A 20,869-nucleotide genomic window follows, 5' to 3' on the forward strand; every position below is an offset into this window, starting at 1 on the left:
GGGGAAGCAGTTATTGTTGTCGAGCCATTAAGTTGACTGAATATCAGCGCTCTCCACCCACAACATGTCGTGGCATGCTTTGAAGTGCAGCAGGTGTCACGCCAAGTGTTTTTCCTTTGTTGCGAACAATTAGCATCTACAATGAAATATTGATTTCTAGAAGGATGGCGCTGGGTTTTTTTTTGTAAAGCAGGAGACAAGCATTCACTGAAAGAGCTTTTTGCTTTGTGGAACGAGCAATGGAACCGCACACACAATAAATATTTAATAAGAAATCCCTTCTGGTGGGACTTGCGCGCCCATAGCATCTCATTACTGTGTCTGGGAATAACATCCTCATTGTCACTTGCTTAATTACTTTCAGAAAGAGTAGGAATGTGAGGCCGCTTGAATCAGAAAGTGATTAAACTATCTGGCAGATTTCAGTGTCCCTCATTATGATCCTCATTTAGCACTTCCTAATGGATTTACGTTTTCACTGCTCCCGTTTAATTTTATTTTTTTTTGCCTTCCATTTCCACCAAAGTGCAAGTTGCCTACCAGCAATTAATTGCTAATGAAAGGTGTCTGTCAGCCCCACTCTCTCTGCAGGTTGCCAGGGTGATTGGCACTGTCAGCAGCTTGGCCCCCGAGTATGCTGTAATGTGACAGATTGCGTTCCGCAAAAATGCTAAATGAGAAGTGAGGATTTGTGATTTCCAATGCCCTCAGCTACGTCGCTGACAGTTCTGACATTTTGGTGCATTAAGGGACCGCGAGAAGGATCTGAGCATCACCTGCTGGAGCGCAGGAACTAAAACAGTCGGTCGGCACTTACTTAAGCTACAAGTTCTGGGCCAGTTTCATCACAAGGGTTGAGTGTGGTCATTGTAATGAGAGCGAGATGTAAGGTTACACCACCCCATCATTTCATTTTTAAGCTAGGAATTTGTGCAGATCGAAGTAGGTTGAGCTCAGTAATTGTCATAGCTGCGTTTCATCTATCCATCTGGCACTTAAATAGCAGTCTGGAGTGGAGTGCTAAGTGACTTGCCAAGGAACAATTCGACAAGAATATCTTTGGGAATTTTCTCAGAAAGACACCATTGGCAGAGGAAAAACGGTACTTCAGGCTGGAAAAGAAATTCCCCAGAGTTAACGGTGACACCACAAATTAAATGATCATGTAATAATACTTGTGGATCTCCTATGACATTGCTCTCAAGATGAGTCAGAGATTTCAAATGGGGAGGCAATGGCCTAGTGGTATTATCGCGAGACTATTAACCCAGAAACTCAGCTAATGTTTTGGGGACCTGGGTTCGAATCCCACCATGGCAGATGGTGAAATTTGAATTCAATAAAAAATATCTGGAATTAAGAATCTATTGATGACCGTGAAAGCATTGTCGATTGTCAGAAAAACCCGCCTGGCTCATTTATGTCCTTTAGGGACCTGGTCTGGTCTACATTTGACTCCAGAGCCACAGCAATGTTGTTGACTCTTAACTGCCCTCTGGCAGCTAGGGATGGGCAATAAATGCTAGCCAGCCAGTGACGCCCATGTCCCACAAATGAATAAAGTAAAATGCAAGGTGAAAACCAGTGCCACAGTGGTTAGCACTGCTGCCTCACAGCGCCAGAGACCTGGGTTCCATTCCCAGCTTGGGCCATAGTCTGTGTGGAGTTTGCATGTTCTCCCTGTGTCTGTGTGGGTTTCCTCCGGGTGCTCTGATTTCCTTCCACAGTCCAAAAGACGTGCTGGTTAGGTGCATTGGCCATGCTAAATTCTCCCCCAGTGTACCCAAACAGGCGCCTGACTAGGGGATTTTCACAGTAACTTCATTGCAGTGTTAATGTAAGCCTACATGTGACACTAATAAATAAATTTAACCTTAAAAACCAGCAACTCTCTCTCCTATGCGCAGCAGATGGCGTTCACTTTCCCCCAGTACAACAGGGCTTCGATCCATCCTCACCCATATTGCACACTCTCTCCCTCTTGCCCCTTCAAAGGCCTCCTTCTCCATGTAAATACCTTGGAAGTCATTTTGACAATGGCCTACAGTCTAAGATGAACACTGTCTGATCAACTGGCCATCTTGCACCTTTTCTGCTTTTTGTAACAATAGAAAATAAAATGAGGACACTCTAACTAATCTGATATTGTCCATTCTACACTCATGCTTAAGACTAACATTACCCTTGTTGCTTCTCCTCTCCCCACTATATGATAATTCTACACTCTTCTCACCAAATTCAACAGGGGTCATTCTCACGTTCTCTCACCTTATATCTGGAAAGAATCTCTTTCGATATCCCTCCCTTACAGCGTGTTTACATACCTCTCTGGCCCAGCCCAGTTGGATCTCAAGGTTTATTTCTCTGTTCCATGTGTACTCAATCTTCCCTCCAACTGCAGGATCTATCTCTGTCTCATTCTCCTTTCATCAGACAGCAATGATCTTGAAGTAAATAAACTTCATGGTTTGAGTTATAAGGAGAAGCTGGATAGACTTGGACTTTTTTCTCTGCAGCGTAGGAGTTTTAGGGGTGATCTTATGGAGGTCTATAAAATAATGAGGGCCATAGATTAGCTCGATAGTCAATATCTTTTCTCAAAGGTAGGGGAGTCTAAAACTAGAGGACATAGGTTTAAGGTGAGAGGGGAGAGATTCAAAAGGGTCCAGAGGGGTAATTTTTTCACACAGAGGGTGGTGAGTGTCTGTAACAAGCTGCCAGCTTGCAGAGGTGGGTACAATTTTGTCTTTCAGAAAGCGTTCAGACAGTTACATGGGTAAGATGGATATAGAGGGATATGGGCCAAACGCGGGCAACTGGGACTAGCTTAGGGGCAGCATGGGCAAGTTGGGCTGAAGGACCTGTTTCCATGCTGTAAACCTCTATGACTCTATGACGAGAAGTCAAAACTTCAGTCTCAGAGAGGAACCCGCAGCGACGTAGATGTTGCTTTCATCACCTGCTCTTCCTCCAACTTCTTTTTTTCTTTCTCCTTGTTCAGTTGGTGCTGTTATTTAATAAGTGCAAATGTCCCTCTCAACGTACATCAACAGAGCAGGTTCATAGAATCATAGGATCCCTACATTGCAGAAGAAAGCCATTTGACCCATCAAGTCTGCTCCAACTCTCCAGCAGAGTATCTTTCCCAGGCCCTTTCCCTGTAACCCCACATGTTTACCCCATTAATTCCCCTAACCTGTACATCTTGGGACACTAAGGAGCAATTTAACATGTCCAATCAACCTAACCGGCATATCTTTGATGTGGGAGGAAACGCACGTAGACACAGGGAGAGTGTGCAAACTCCACACAGACAGGGCCGGAATTGAACCTGGATCCCTGGCGCTGTGTTGCAGCAGTGCTATCCACTGTGCCACCATGCCATCCCAGGTTGCCTGGTCATTTATTCCATTTACTGTTTGATGGAATTGTGCTATGCACTTTAAGGCTCCCATATCTGCCTGCAGTACAACCATTAAAATAGTTAAGTGACTGTGATCCACGTTGGGACATCCTGAGGACATGAAGGGCCTGATTCTCCCAAAAAAATTCCAAGTGGTGAATTGGCGGGAAAAATGGTGCCATTCAGGATTGTTTTTTCAGTTGGAGTTCAGACTCGAATCTCCCACACTCTGCGCTGCAGAGGTCACAATCGTGAATATTATTAAAAGCTCAGGGTGAGGGGGGCCTATTCACGGTGGTGTCTGACAGTTCCCGAAACTCTGCGCATGTGCAGTGGCCCCGAACTGTCAGACTCCATTTTGCTGGCCAGCTCGGGACCCCCCGCACTGCTGCCCCTCGCGACACCCCCACAGCCTGATTGTGGCCCGATTGCAGTCTGCACAAGCATTCCCAGGCCAGCCCTGACCCCCCCTCACCCCCCATCTTGGAGCATCGCAATCTGCAACCACTCCTCCCCTGCCCAAGCAGTGACGATCTCCCCCACCTCCCCTGCTGACACCCCCCCCTGTTATGCAGACCTCCACCAATTGCCCCATTTGTCCCGCCCCATGGGCCCCATCTCCTGGGTCCCGCCCCTTGGCACTGCCCAATGCCCGGTGGGCAGTGTCAAGGTGCCCCCTGGGCATAGACACTTTGTCCCTTGGGCAGTGCCAGGGGCACAGGTTGGCACTGCCAGGGTGCCTAAGCCCAGGGGGCACCACGCCCCCCCAACCGCCCGACCCCCTAAGGGGGTCCGATTGCCCCCCTTCAGTCCAGCGGGGTCTCCCGCTAGTTCCCTGCAAGTGGGGAACTACTCTAAACCCCCACCGAAGTGAAACACTCCTGGTGGGGTGGAAGATGCTATTGGGCCCGAAGAATTCAGTCCCGGGCCCGATAATGACATTTAGAATAGATTAAAAATAGATTTAAATCACTTACCTTGTCTTCCCGCCGGTTTCCAGCGTGATCCCAACTGCACCTGCTGTCCGGCTGTGGGAGACGCGCATGCATTCTTGATGCATGCACGAATCCCGCAAAATGGCCGACATGCCAATCTCCAAACCCCACCCGCCAAAAAACATGCACATTGGGATGGGAGAATCGGGCCTGAAAAGCTAAGTGAAAGTTATTTATTTTCTTTACTGATCAGATCAAGAAAGTATCAAGGTAAGCTCTAATTTCTGGACTGAATTGTAGGAAATAATACAAGGATGGCACGGTGGCACAATGTTGTTCAAAGATTTAAAGGACAGGACGTTTGAATACCTCAACAGATTGGCAGCTTTCTTTCACAGGTCCCTTTGGCAGCTCCTTCTGACAGTTTTGATGGTTGATTTTTTACAGGTCCTTTGACAGTTCCAATGAGCTTGACAATGATGAGCTGGTGGACTTTTTACGCACATTTATGCTGGTTTTTACCAAAATGGCGGATGAGACGGGAGAATTTTGTCCTTGTTTCCCGAATCTCCCCGTCCCTCACAGATGTAGTGACAAGGTTCCCGCCTGGGAAGTTCAGAAACCCATGTCAATAAATTCCAAAGGGCAGCTGATTCCACCAAAGATGTACCCAGACCAGATCCAAAAGGTTTTCATACTTCTCAAAAAGACTATTTAAATAAATCCATGAAGTTCGGCCCTGCTCTTACGTGGACTACTCTGCAAACTTCATGTTTCACACTCCTGGCCTACCAAAGTCACGGGAGGCAGCTAAAGATTTAAATGGCCCGTCGCCATAAAACATGCACCTGCGGAACGCGCTGTCCCCATCATTCCTGCCCCCCCTCAGAAATGGAAAGCGATGTGTTCGAGGAGGGGGCGGAACTTATGATTTTTAGCAACTTGCACCACTTTTGTTGTGATGGAGATGCTACCCTTCGTAGTGAAAATCTGGGCCTGTCGTATTAGACTTTACCCTGAATCTGGACACCAACAGGTGGAACTGACCGGGAATTCACTCTGGCCTGCAATGACCTAAATCACTCAGTGTTTCTGAGTTCTGGTTGTCCATAAAGGATTTTTGGGGGAGCTACAGTATTCCTTTGACAACATAGAAGGGGCACGAACAGGTCTCTGTCCCTGCACCTGGAGAATACATGAGGGCGACACGGTGGCACAGTGGTTAGCACTGCTGCCTCACAGCGTCATGGATCCGGATTCAATTCCGGTCTCGGGTGGCAGCGCAGGGTCTGCACGTTCTCCCCGTGTCTGCGTGGGCTTCCTCCGGGTGCTCCGGTTTCCTCCCACAATCCAAAGATGTGCGGGTTAGGTTGATTGGCCATGGTTAATTGACCTGAGTGTCAGGGGATTAGGAGGTTAAATATGTGGGGTTATGGGAATAGGGCCTGGTTGGGATTGTAGTCGGTGCAGACCCGATGGGCCGAATGGCCTCCTTCTGCACTGTAGGCATTCTATGATTCCATGAGCCTGGGTCCAAGTGCAGGAATATTGCAATCATTGGCCGCGATTTTGTGCACATGCTTGCTGTGAGCTAAGTGGTAACATGAGCGCAAACCTCATCAGACTTGGAAGACAAGAATCTCACAGGCCAGATAAGATCAGCATTCTCCAGTCATGTGTGCCCCAAGACAGGAAATTCCCGTCCGAACTCTCCGGACCTTTAAATGGTCCACCGAATTTTCTGCTTCTCCTGCTACAATTCCCATGGCAGACAAGACGGGAGAATTTTGTCCTTGTTTCCCGAATCTCCCCGTCCCTCACAGATGTAGTGACAAGGTTCCCACCTGGGAAGTTCGGAAACCCACGTCAATAAATTTGAATATACTTAGTTGAGCGTCCGGGAAGAGAGGGACGTTCCCGGACAGTACCCTGGCACTGCCCGCTGTGAATTCCATAGAATGCCTATAGTACAGAAGGCCATTTGATCCATCAAGACTACACCAACTCTTTGAAGGAGTGTCTTACCCAGCTCCACCCGATCCCTGTAACCCCACACATTTATCATGGCTAATCCACCCAGTCTACACATTTTTTGGACACTAAGGGGCTATTTTAGCATGGCCAATCCACCTTGGCATTGGGGACAGTGTCAGGATGCCAGGAGGCAGTCCCTCTAATGCCAGGGATAGTGCCGGAGGGGGCTTCTGGGAAGCTCCATTTGGGGAGTTCTCCTTATCGGTTGGGGGGGATTCCCCTTGTAGATGTGGTGGGGGTGGGGGGGGGAGGGGGTCCACGTGTTTACTGGGGTGTGGTTTCCACGTGGGACGAAGTGTTCCTGTGTTTTATATCAGAAATCGTGCTGCACTTTAACAGGCAATGCCCTGATCTTGGGATTCCCGGCTGCTGGCTTTCTCCGGCCCGCCTGTCGGTGTGGGCCATTCCTCCAGATTGTTTCTGCCGAGTGCTGGATTATCCGCAGAAGAAAGCCGGCTGTGCAGCCTGTGAGCTCTTCGCTGGTTTTCCCACCTCAGCCAGCACTCGGTGCAGAGAATGGAAAATTCCGCCTGAACTCCAGGAACCCAGTGAATGCCTGTTCCCCTGGCAACCTAGTATGAAAAAAGGAGGCTTTTCTCACACTGTTGCTCATAAGAAAATGCATTGCAGTTACGGGGAGTTCACAGGAACAGGTCACTTAATCCAACAGGTCTAGATAAGAGCCTCCTCCCACCCCTCATTCATCCAACTCCAGCAGCATGTCTTTCCTTTCTCTGTCTCTCATGTGTTTATTCAGCTTCCCTTAAATGCATCATGCTCACTTCAATAGCTCCATGTGGTAATGAGTTTCACATTCTAACCACACTGAGTCAAGAGGTTTCTTACAAATTCCCTATTGGTTGTGGTGTTGATAGGTAGATGGATGATGGGTGCAGCCAGGATTTTATCCATGTTGATAATGTGGGAAGAATGAGTCTACATTTTCTCTTGGTTTTCTAATCGGATAAATTGGAATCTGACCTTTTTTAATTCAGTCTTGGGACCTGGGCGTCGCTGGCTGGCCAGCATTTATTGCCCATCCCTAGCTGCCCCAGGGCAGTTGAGAGTCAACCACATTGCTGGGACTCTGGAGTCACATGTAGGCCAGACCAGGTAAGGACGGCAGATTTTCTTCCTTAAAGAACATTAGCGAACCTTCACACATAGCCCATGGTTCAGTGGTGGCACTTTGGCTTCTCAGTCAGAAGGTCTTAGGCTCAAGCTGCCTTTCAAGATTTGAAAGCATAATCCAGCGGGCACTCCCAAATGCTGAACAGAAGGAGTACTGCACTGTCAGACGAGCTGTTTTTCAGATGAAGCTTTGAACTGAGGCCCCACATACTCCTTCAGATGTCAGAGACCATTAAAAATACTAGACCTTGCTGCTGCAATGGTTAATGAGCAGATGAATCCAATAGACCAGGAAAGAGTCACATTGGATTTCCAATCTATTCTGAGCCACCTGACCCCGGTAACAGTGCTGAGCGCAACACTACAATTATGCCTCAGTGGCTCTTGGTTAGAGGGGTGTCAGAATGGCAGAAGTTTTTCTTCTTGACAACCACAAACATCCCTCCACGATTAAGTAGCATCCCAGTATTAACTGCCATGTTTAGATAATAAGAGGCACTTGGGAACTATAACAAAGAACAACTAGTGCTGTGGGAGCCATTCGCCAGTCACGAATCAACACATTTGGGAGGTGGGGGGAAGAGGAGAGAGCTGCCAGAGTAAATTGGCAAGGAAAACAAGACTCGACATAAATAAACAGCAGCAACACAAATTTCTGTGACCTCATGCACCCTTCCCACTTTAGCAGTGTTTACAGCAGATAAGTACCAGAATGGTACATATACAACACACGGGGCCGGCCGACTGTGCCTTGCTACTGGTGGGTGAACTGTCAGCTCTCATGAAGTGTCTCCTGCAGTTCACTGCTCATTAAAGCGAGAAGCTACTTTTTAAAACAGAAAGCACTTCTCCTTCACATTGAGTTCGAGAATTCAGGGTCGGTGATAGTGGAACAACTCGATCCATCACGAATGTTCTTCAGCAGCCCATCCCCAGTAGAGCACCTCCCACTCACCATGCCAACAAGATATCCATCCATAAACAAGCAACACGATGAAGGGATGATGTCTCCCACTCCCCACTCCACTACTTTGTCACTGAGAACGGAGGGCAGTTTATTGAATCAGCAACAGCAAAAAATGTCCACTGAAATCCAAATGGAACCCAATTTCACTAACGTGCGCCACCATAGAATCCCGACAGTGCAGAAGGAGGCCATTTGGCCCATCGAGCCTGTACCGACAACAATCCCACCCAAGTCCTATAACCCCGTATATTTAACCTCCTAATCCCCCTGACACTAAGGACAATTTAGTATGGCCAATCAACCTAACCCACACATCTTTGGACCCACACATCAGCCCAACCGGAATTTCTTGGATCTTTGACAATATATGAGTTGAATCAGACTGAAATTAATTCAACACCCCTTGTTGGGAGGGTGGAGGACGGTGGGGGTGGGGGGGGGGGGGGGGGGTGTTGGGGGGGGGGCCGTGGTGCGAGGAGGTGTTTACATTCAGTGCCCCTTGAAAACCGCGGTTCATACTGGAATACTACTTAATTGTGGAGGGATGTGTCTGGTTGTCAAGGACAGAAATTTCTGCCAATCTGACATCCCTCTAACTAAGGGCCACTGAGGCACAATTGTAGTGTTGCGCTCAGTACTGCTGCCGGGGTCAGATGACTCAGAACAGATTGGAAGTCCAATGTGACTCTTTCCTGGTCTATTGGGTTCAGCTGTTCATCAGTCTGAATACACATGCAAGTGGTGTTTGATATGTTAATAAAAAGCAAATTCCACCCCTGTGTATTTGGAAGATCAGGTTATTAGGCTGTTAGATTTAACTGACTCAAATCGCTCATCTATCCCGGTGCTGGTGCCGTTGGAGCCAAGACATCTTCCATTAATCAGCCCCATATCCCAGCAGAAGCCACACGACCTGGACAGTTGAATAACATAGTTTCCCTTCAATGCAGGAGGAGGCCATTCAGCCCATCGATTCTACACTGACTCTTCAAAAGAGCGTCCTACCCAGTCCCACTGTTCTCCACCCTATCACCATAACCCTGCGCATCCATCATGGTTAATCCATCTAATCTACACATCTTGGGACACTAAGGGGCAATTTAGCATGGCCAATCCACCTAACCTGTACATCTTTGGACTGTGGGAGGAACACAGTAAGAAGTTTAACAACACCAGGTTAAAGTCCAACGGGTTTATGGGAGGAAAGCAGAGCACCCGGAAAAAACCCATGCAGACACAGGGTTTTAAATGTAACCCAGGGACATAACACCTTGGATGGGTGGGACTCAAGAATCTTCAAAAAGCCAAAGGGTGCCAGCTCTGGGTCAGTTGGTATTTCATTTGCCTCAAAGTCCTGAAGGTTGTGGGTTCAAGTTCCACTCCTGACAATATTTAGCCTGATACTCCCAGTGAAGTCCTGAAGGGTACATGCTGGAGATGACAGGGATAAACTGAAGTCGACTTAAAAGAGCCATCTGTGTAAATGGGGCACTCCCCCAACCTTAGGCTTCAAAATGTAAATTTGTCTTTCCATCATTGAATAATTTTCAAATTTGGGACTCAAATAAATTGATTACCTTTTGTTAATTTGTATATAGCAATTGTTTTCATGAGAATACATAGAATCCCCACAGTGCAGAAGGAGGCCATTCAGCCCATCCAATCTGTACCGACTCTCTGACAGAGCATTTTACCCAGGCCTTATCTCCATAACCTTACATAAGAACATAAGAACATAAGAAATAGGAGCAGGAGTAGGCCATCTAGCCCCTCGAGCCTGCCCCGTCATTCAATAAGATCATGGCTGATCTGAAGTGGATCAGTTCCACTTACCCGCCTGATCCCTACAACCCCTAATTCCCTTACTGATCAGGAATCCATCTATCCGTGATTTAAACATATTCAACGAGGTAGCCTCCACCACTTCAGTGGGCAGAGAATTCCAGAGATTCACCACCCTCTGAGAGAAGAAGTTCCTCCTCAACTCTGTCCTAAACTGACCCCCCTTTATTTTGAGGCTGTGCCCTCTAGTTCTAGTTTACGTATTTACGTATTTACCCTGTTAATTCCCCCTAATTACACCAAAGGGCAATTTAGCATGGCCAATCCACCTAACCTGCACATCTTTGGACTGGGGGAGGAAACCGGAGCGCCCGGAGGAAAGCCGCACAGACACGGGGAGAAAGTACAAACTCTACACAGACAGTCACCCAAGGCCAGAATTGAACCTGGGTCCCTGGAGCTGAGAGGCGGCAGTGCTAGCCATTGTGCCATCATGCCGCCTGTTGTTAATCTCTGTCCAGATGTAATCAGCCTTTATTTGTCAATAATTGCTGTTAGCGTGGCATATATTATAAATAATGAGCTTTCAGTTCCTCTAATCTTACCAATCTACGTGCCTGTGCACCATATAGCACTACGCCTTGCAGTTCAACACATGACAAACTGCCTTTATCACTGTCTTCACTTCACTCTGACTGTGGTTACACATATTATATAAAAAGAATACATGCAGCGTGTAAAACAGCGCTCGTTAATGGTGGGATTTGCTTTACTTCCATATAAATTGAGACTTTCTAGACGTGAATCCTGTTAAACTGCAGCCTTTTCACTTACGCCCAACTACTCATAATTCTGCCTGTGAAACATTACGAGAAACAGCTTTTCAATTGTGCATGAGCCATAACTTATTAAATAAAGACAACCATTACACATTGCTCTTCCAATCAAGATGTAACTCCTGATTACTTATTCTTAAAGCAGGCCAACAATCAGGCAAAGCAATCTGTGTTCTGACACTCATGCAGTACTGACCAGGGCTGCATTGTCAGAAGTGGGGCACACTTATGATGATCTTAACCTTCAGTTTCACCCCTTATATAGTAATCTTAATATAGAACATGCTAGAAACATGATAAACACCAGAGAACAAAGAATAAAGAACAGTACAGCACAAGAACAGGCCCTTTGGCCCATCAAGCCTGTTCTCTGAAGTTGGCAACTCAGGTGGGCAAGGTGGGCAAGAAGGCGTATGGCATGCTGGCCTTCATCGATGGGGTAGCGGAGGTGGGGGAGTGGTTGTTGAGTATAGGAATTGGAAAATCATGTTGCAGCTGTACATGACTTTGGTTAGGCCGCATTTGGAGTACTGTGTACAATTCTGGTCGCCACACTACCGGAAGGATGTCGATGCATTGGAAAGGACGCAGAAGAGATTTACCAGGATGTTGCCTGGTTTGGAGAATATGGACTATGAAGAAAGGTTGAACAAACTTGGATTGTTTTCACTGGAGCATCAGAGGATGAGGGGGGGACCTGATAGAGGTTTACAAGATTATGACGGGCTTGGATAGAGTGGATAGTCAGAGTCTTTTTCCCAAGGTCGAAGGGTCAATTACTCGGAGGCATTGGTTGAAAGTGAGAGGGGGAAAGTTTAAAAGAGATATAAGGGGCAGGTTTTTCACACAGAGGTGGTGAATGCCTGGAATGTGCTGCCAGAGGAGGCGGTGGAAGTAGAGAGAGAGAGAGAGAGAGAGCGAGAGAAGGAAACAGGTTAATGTTTGAGGTGCAGATTTTAAACATTAATTCTTGGGATGTGGCTGTCACTGACAAGACTGGTATTTCTTGGCAATCAGTAGTTAGCCTGAGAAAGGTGGTGAGCTTTCTTCCTGACCTGAAGAACTGTGATACAAATGAGGGCAGTTAGGAGTATATATTTTTTTATTCATGTCACAATTTGGCTTACATTAACACTGCAATGAAGTTACTGTGAAAATCCCCTCGTCGCCACATTCCAGTGCCTGTTCGGGTACACTGAGGGAGAATTTACTATGGCCAATGCACCCTAACCAACATGTCTTTCATACTGTGGGAGGAAACTGGAGCACACAGACACGGGGAGAATGTGCAGACTCCGCACAGACAGTGACCCAAGCTGGAAATCGAACGCGAGTCCCTGGTGCTGTGAGGCAGCAGTTCTAACCATTGTGCCACCGTACGTAAATCATGTTGGGGGTGCGACTGGAGTAATATATTCGCCAGGGCAGATAAGGAAGCCAAGATTCCTTCTCTAAAGAGGCATTAATGAATCAATCTTCCACCAATTCTGCCACCTTCAGTGTAGTTTCCCCGCGCAATATACCTTTCCTTTCCCTTTCAGCATGCAAAGTGTCCATTCCCTCCACAACGTCCTTAACACCCTGCAACTCCCGTCCCTGCATGCAAATACAAGAGATAAAACACATGCCCTTCACCTTCCTCCTTCCCACGACCCCAGGCTCCAACTGAAACGATTATTATTGTGCTTCTTTTTCTTTGCCATGCTCTTCCTGCTGCTTACATGAGTTCTATACTGGGGAGTTCAAATGCAGAGTGAGTGATTGCTTTGGTAAACACCTTTGTGCAGTCAGCAAGCATGACCCAGAGCTTTTGCTGACTTGCCATTTTAATTCTACACTCCCACCCTGTGTCCTCCACCATTCTGATGAAGTGCCACGGAAGCTTGAAGAGCAGCACTATATATTTCCATGAAGTATTTCACAGCCTTCCAGTCTCAGCACTGAGTTTACCAATTTCAGACAATGGCCATTCCTTCCGTTTTGCAGACAGCCACTTCAATTAATGATTCTGCGAAATCCATTTACAGCTCATCTAGACAAATCTTTTGTATCTTTACTTGTCCGTTTTGCCTGGTACCATTATCCCCATTGTCATTTAAATCTCTCTTGTCTTCCACCTTATCACTGTTGTAAGGTGTTGGATACTATTTGGCAGGTTTTAATGAAATGTTCATGTCCTTAAGTAGGTTGACTGTTTGTTAACTACAAGAACAATATACATAAATACGATGCAGAGTTCAACTAGGAGCTGTCTCCTTGCTTGCTTGTCTACACGCTTTGTCCAACACTATAGTGACCCTTCAATGAGGGTCATGTGCTCTCTTATATCAAGTTGACAAGTTGAGTGATTGGGCAAATGCATGGCAGATGCAGCATAATGTGGATAAATGTGAGGTTATCCATTCTGGTAGCAAAAACAGGAAGGTGGATTATTATCTGAATAACTATAGTTTGGGAAATGTGCAACAAGATCTGGGTGTCCTCGTATACCAGGTGCTGATGGTAAGCATGCAGATGCTGCAGGCAGTGAAGAAAGCAAATGGTATGTTGGCCTCCATAGTGAGAGGATTCAAGAGCAGGAGCAGAGATGTCTTGCTGCAGTTATATGGGGCCTTGCTAAGACCACAGCTAGAATATTGTGTACAGTTTTGACTTCTTTACTGAGGAAGGATGTTCTTGCTCTGGAGCGCGTGCAACAAAGGTTTATCAGACTGATTCCTGGGATGCAGGATTGACATATGAGGAGGGATTGAGTCTGTTACGATTATATTTGCTGAAGTTTAAAATAAAGAGGGGTGGGGTGTCATAGAAACCTACAAAATTCTCACAGGACTAGGCAGAGTAGATGCAGGAAGGATGTTCTCAGTGGTGGCAGAGTCTAAGGCTACAGGGTAAAGGTCACAGTCTAAGGCTACAGGCTAAACCTTTTAGGACTCATGTGGAGATGCCAGCGTTGGACTGGGGTAGACACAGTAAGAAGTCTTACAACACCAGATTAAAGTCCAACAGGTTTATTTGGTAGCACGGACTTTCAGAGCACTGCCCCTTCATCAGGTGAGTGCAGGATTTGGTTCACAAACAGGGCATATATAGACACAAACTCAATTACAAGATAATGGTTGGAGACCATTTAGGACCGAGATGAGGAGAAATTTCTTCACACAGAGAGTGGTCAGCCTGTGGAATTCTCTACCATGGAAAGCAGCTGAAGCCAAAATATTGTATGTTTTCAAGAAGTTAGATATAGCTCTTGGGTTTAAAGTAGGGGAGGCGATGGTCCAGTGGTATTATCGCTGGACTATTAATCCAGGAGCTCAGCTAATATTCTGGAGACTCGGGTTCGAATCCCACCGTGGCAGGTGGTGGAATTTGAATTCAATAAAAAATATCTGGAATTAAGAATCTACTGATGAAACCATTGGTGAATGTCAGAAAAACCCATCTGGTTCATTGGTGCCCTTTAAGGGAGGAAATCTGCCGTGCTTACCTAGCCTGGCCTACATGTGACTCCAGAGCCACAGTGATGTGGTTGACTCTCAACTGTCCTCGGGCAACGAGGAATAAATGCTGGCCAGCCAGCGATGCCCATGTCCCATGAACAAATAAAAAAAACATTTGCTCCCTCGAGCTGAGCCAGCCAGTGCAGAACAGGTGATCATTCATTTCATAGAACATAGAACATAGAACAGTACAGCACAGAACAGGCCCTTCGGCTCACGATTCTTTTTACTTATCTCGACAGCCATATGAAGGGAGTGGGAATGGAGGGATACAAAAGAATGGTCTAGTTTGGACCAGGGAGCGGCGCAGGCTTGGAGGGCCGAAGGGCCTGTTCCTGTGCTGTATTGTTCTTTGTTCTTTGATGTTGTGCCGAGCTTTATCTGAAACCAAGATCAAGCTATCCCACTCACTATCATCCTGGTGTGCTCCATGTGCCTATCCAATAACCACTTAAATGTTCCTAAAGTGCCTGACTCCACTATCAATGCAGGCAGTCCATTCCAAACCCCAACCACTCTCTGCGTAAAGAACCTACCTCTGATATCCTTCCTATATCTCCCACCATAAACCCTATAGTTATGCCCCCTTGTAATAGCTCCAACCACCCGAGGAAATAGTCTTTGAACGTTCACTCTATCTATCCCCTTCATCATTTTATAAACCTCTATTAAGTCTCCCCTCAGCCTCCTCCGCTCCAGAGAGAACAGCCCTAGCTCCCTCAACCTTTCCTCATAAGACCTACCCTCCAAACCAGGCAGCATCCTGATAAATCTCCTCTGCACTCTTTCCAGCGCTTCCACATTTCGCTGCTGTTTGTGGATTTTCCGTCTGCAGAGTTGTGGAACATGAACATACATAATGACAAATGTACATAATGCAAATTAATAAACTTTACGTGAATAACATGTTTGATAGAGTCAGTAAATTTCAGAACAGCACATGTTGGACCTGTCTCTAACATTCACTGTTACCATCATGAGCATAATTGGATGTTACTTTCTGGTTGCTATCTCAAAATTTTATTTTGAGTTTCACACTTCCATGTCTTCATAAACCGTTCACGTTGTTCTTATTAGGTGCCAGCTGCAATATATGTTAACAACTGAATGAGATGTCCTGAAGAAAACTTGCATTTTTATATCACCTCTCAAATTCTCAGGAAGGCTCAGTGCTCTTAATTGCCAATAAAGTTTTAATGGCAAATGTGTGATGATACTATACCGTTAAGAAATATATTTTAGTCATTTTTCTGTGCTGAATGTTTTTACTAGTCCCTTCCATTTTACCGGAGCCATTTTGTCTGGATCTAGCAGCACTGTATTGTTACTGCAGCAACATAATTGATCTTAATTGCTACCCTATTTGTTTTATTCTGAACTAATGCAGGGTTCTGTTATTTTGTGTTTTTCCCTGGGTTGTGCTTGATTAGGTTGATTGACGGGTAAGGTCATATGACTGGGTGAGGCTAGGCTTTCACAGAGGACACAAATCAGTCTGCTTTTAGGAATCTTTAAAGAGAGGTTGCTTTGTCTGCATCTCTTACTCTCTCTGAGGCCTGGAATCTGAGATTCCCTATTGTGGAGCTTTCTCTGGAAGTTGCTGCGTGAGAATTAGAAGACAAGTGTCTGTCTGGATCACTCCCCAGAACTGTCAAAAGGCTAGAAATCTAGTAACCAGATAAGCATATTTGGTTTCTATGCTAACTGGTTCTAAAGAAGGGATTTATGTCTATGGAGGATACTGCTAAATTGGAACAATAGAGATAGCTAGCTGTTAAGAATTATACTTTGTCATGTTTAAGTATTTTAATTGGTAAAAGTTATGCTAATTATTTTTGTTATATTGTAACTGTTTTCTTAAATAAAGTTTGTTTTGATAAAAGCTCCCTAATGGGTCACTTGAATCATACCTGGAGTGAAACTCCTTATGCTCACCCTAATGCCAAGATCAAACTTAAAAGTTATGGTCTAGGCTAACTTCATGAAATATCTTGGAGTTTCTGATCTGGTCCCTAACAAATGCAATGATCAACATCTTTACAGCAAGATCCCACATCAAATAAATGAGACAGAGGACCAGTCATCTCTTCCTTTAGGATCTCTATGCTCCTCTGATTCTTACATATCCTCAATTTCCTGCGCTCCATCATTGCTGTGTGTGTCATTAGCTGTCTGGTCCCTAAGTTCTGAAATTTTCTCTCTAAATCTCTCTGCTTTGCTATCTCGCTCACTTCTTTAAGATTTTTAAAAAGTTTATTCATATCACAAGTAGGCTGACTGCAATGAAGTCTATGTGAAAATCCCCTAGACGCCACACTCTGGCGTCATTTCAGGTACACTGGCCAATGCACCTAACCAGCACGTCTTTCGGACTGTGGGAGGAAACCAGAGCGCCTGGAGGAAACCCACGCAGACACGGGGAGAACGTGCAGACTCCGCACAGACAGTGACCCAAGCCGGGAATCGAACCATGGCACTCTGAGGTAGCAGTGCCAACCACTGTGCCACAATGCTGCCCTGATGCTCCTAAGATCAAACTCCATGATGAACCTTTGGTCACATGTACAATATCTCCTCATGTGTCAAATTCGAACTGAAAACACAGCTGCAAAGCACCTTGGTAGGTTTTCCTCAGTTAACGTTGCAACATAAATACAAGTTGTTTTTGTTAATGGACAAAAGTTGTGCACTGTGTTTGAATTGTGCCATTTGATCATCCATTCTATCCCTGAATGAAGCAAGATGGCTTAACACCTTATTGAAAAGGTGACCAACAATGTCACCTTTTGACCTATTGCACTGTGGCTGACATCTACTCAGGGTCATGAACTTTTGCCGTTGGTTTTCATGTGACTGGATAGGTCAGTTCTTAGCCCACATAGTTGGATGCATTGGGCAAGGTAGTGGGATCCGAAGAACAGGATTTGTTTCCTTTTCTTTCCTTCTCTGCCACTGCCCTGCTTCATCATTAAGACGTCATGACTCATGACAGCAAGATGTAGTTGATGGGCAAGTTGTTGACATTTTGAGTGATTGGTGACAAGCTCTTCCCAGTCATTAATGTCAATGCTGCCACACTTCAAAAAGACCTTCAGAGTGCCTTTGAAGCATTTTCTTTGACCTCACATGGAACAGTGGTCATTTGAGATTTGAAAAATGGACCTGGTAAGGGAGACATTTTCCAGGCATCCAGACATAGTGCGGAACTCTACCACTTCACCCACCACGGAATCGGTGCCGACAAGGGTCCGATAACAGAACTCTCATTTGTCCTTGGGCAGGAATTTCCGGTCTCGCCCGACCGAGGCCATAAAACCCCGCCAATAGTGTTCTGTCCAAAGTTGATTTTGCAGGAGCTTTGTTTAAACGTTTACATAGAAACTAGAAGCAGGATTAGGCCATTTGGCCCTTCAGTTCTGCTCCGCCATTCATTTTGATCATGGCTGATCATCAAATTCAATATCCTGATCCCCCCTCCCCCCATATCTCTTGATCTGTTTAGTCTCAAGAGCTATATCTAGTTTCATCTTGAAATCAGACAATATTTTGGCCTCAACTACTTACTGTGGTAGTGAATTCCACACATTCACCACCCTCTGAGTGAAAAACATTCTCCTCACCTCAGTTCTAAAAGGTATTCCCCTTATCCTGAAACTATGACCCTTAGTTCTAGGCTCCCCCGCCATTGGGAACATTCTTTCTGAATCTACCCTGTCTAATCCTGGTCGAATTTTATACATTTCTATGAGATCCCCTCTCGCTCTTCTAAACCCCAGTGAATATCATCCTAACCGACTTAATCTCTCCTCACAGGATAGACCTGCCATCCCAGGAATCAGGCTGGTAAACCTTCGCTGCACTCCCTCTATAGCAAGGAACTGGCTTCAATAAGAACACTAGTATTTGATCGGGTGTCCTCACATTGTATCCAGAGGATGTGGCAGAGGCATTCCTGATGGAATTTCTCTAGTGCTCTTCTGTATCAATGATACACAGTCCAGGTCTCACTGTAGTAGAGGACTGTGGTGACGCCAACTGCTCTATACACTAGGATTTTCTTGACTTGCGGAGGTCTTTGTCATTAAACACTCGCTGCCATCATTTGGTAGAAGGCTGAGCAGATGCAGTTGATCTAATGGTGGCCTTTTGAGAGAGGTGGCTGTAGAGATATGGGAAGCGCTCAAAAATTCCAGAGTCTCTCCTTCAACACATGCAGCCCAGAGTTAAGCATTGGTTAGAAGCCTATATTATGGAACAGGACTCAAACCTAGAGGCAAGAGTGGTCACATCAGAGCCACCTCTGTTCTATTTTACAAATCAGAGCCACTCCATTGTCCGATTAAAGCAAAATCTCCATCACTGACAACTTGATAATAAAAAGTACATTTGGTCCTTTCAAAGTGAAGAAGTGACGGAGAGGCGATGGCCTAGTGGTATTATCGCTAGACTATTAATCCAGAAGCTCAGCTAATATTCTGGCGACCCGGGTTCGAATCCTGCCACAGCAGGTGGTGGAATTTGAATTCAATAAAAAATATCTGGAATTAAGAATCTACTGATGACCATGAAACCATTGTCGATTGTTGGAAAAACCCATCTGGTTCACTAATGTTCTTCAGGGGAGGAAATCTACCGTCCTTACCTGGTCTGGCCTACATGTAACTCCAGAGCCACGTTGTTGACTCTCAACTGCCCTCTGGACAAGAGCAACTCAGGATGGGCAATAAATGTTGACCAGCCAGTGACGCTCTTGTCCCATGAATGAATAAAGAAAAAGTACCAATGTGTATTCGCAGGAACTGAGAACTTCATCCCTAGATCTAAACTGGAACTGAATCCACATCCAGTCATCTAAGAGACATCTGGGGAATTTTCCCATCCCACCTGCCACGGGAATTGTAGCGGATGACGGACAGACAATGGAAAGGTTTGTTGACCTCGGGAGAGATGTTCTGGTTTTGGGGCGAGCTTGGCCGGAAAATCCCGCTCATCTTCTTTGATGCCAATAGTGGATTGGATTAAAGAAGAAATTACTAACTGAGATACAGGGCAGGCCTTCAGCCTGGAGATAGGTTCCATGCAGGAGTTGAAGTGAGGGGCATTTGACAGAATGGAAAACCCTGAAGAAGATTTTTCTAAATGTCCTGTAGAATTTAACTGCAGGGCTGCTGAACATTTTTCCATTTGGGATTCCTTCTCACCAGAGTCTGAATGACAGGGTGGAGGCATCTCCGATGGGAAACCTATTTCACGACGTCAAGGTTCACCATAGAACCATAGAAATGTTACGGCAGAGAAAGAGGTCATTCAGCCCATCGTGTCTGCGCCAGCCAAAAGAGAGAGAAAAAGAAACTAGTCGTTCATTTTAATCCCACCTTCCAACACCTGGTCTGTAGCCTTGCAGGTTCCAACCCTTCAGCTGCAGATCCAGATACCTTGTAAATGTGTTGCTGCATTAATTAACCATCAATTTAGGCAGTGCATTCCAAACACCCACCACCTTCTGAATAAAAAGATTTTTCCTCATGCCCCCCCCGCAAACGAAGGAAATAGTCAACGACTTCAGGAAGCATAGTGGAGGACATGCCCCTGTCTACATCAATGGGGACGAAGTAGAAATGGTCGAGAGCTTCAAGGTTTTAGGTGTCCAGATCACCAACAACCTGTCCTGGTCCCCCCATGCCGACATTATAGTTAAGAAAGCCCACCAACGCCTCTACTTTCTCGGAAAACTAAGGAAATTTGGTATTTCCACTGTTATTCTCACCAACGTTTACAGATGCACCATAGAAAGCATTCTTTCTGGTTGTATCACAGCTTGGTATGGCTCCTGCTCTGCCCAAGGCTGCAAGGAACTACAAAAGGTCGTGAATGTAGCCCAATCCATCACTCAAACCAACCTCCCACACATTGACACTCTCTATACATCCCGAAACAATACTTTTCACTGGAAACCAATACATGCGACAATAATAAATCAAGTCAAATTCTACCAACCACCTTAAATCTATACCCCCTCAGCTAAGGGAAACAATCATTCCTGTCTACCCTGTGTAGGCTCCTCAATTTTGTACACCATAATTAGGTCATCCCTCAACCTCCTCTGTTTGAGGAAAACCTATGCCTATGGGGACAGGTGGTTTTACTGGGGAGGGGGGTGGGGGTGTGACTCCAGAGAGTGTGAAGAGGAGGACCCCATTAGCAAGGATGATCCCAATTGTGTTGAGGGGTCAGGATCATGAGTCAGGCTTTGGATAGCCGTGGGTCCCTAATCGCTGATG

This window comes from Mustelus asterias, chromosome 4, assembly GCF_964213995.1.
Source record: "Mustelus asterias chromosome 4, sMusAst1.hap1.1, whole genome shotgun sequence".
NCBI classification, from domain to species: Eukaryota; Metazoa; Chordata; class Chondrichthyes; order Carcharhiniformes; family Triakidae; genus Mustelus; species Mustelus asterias.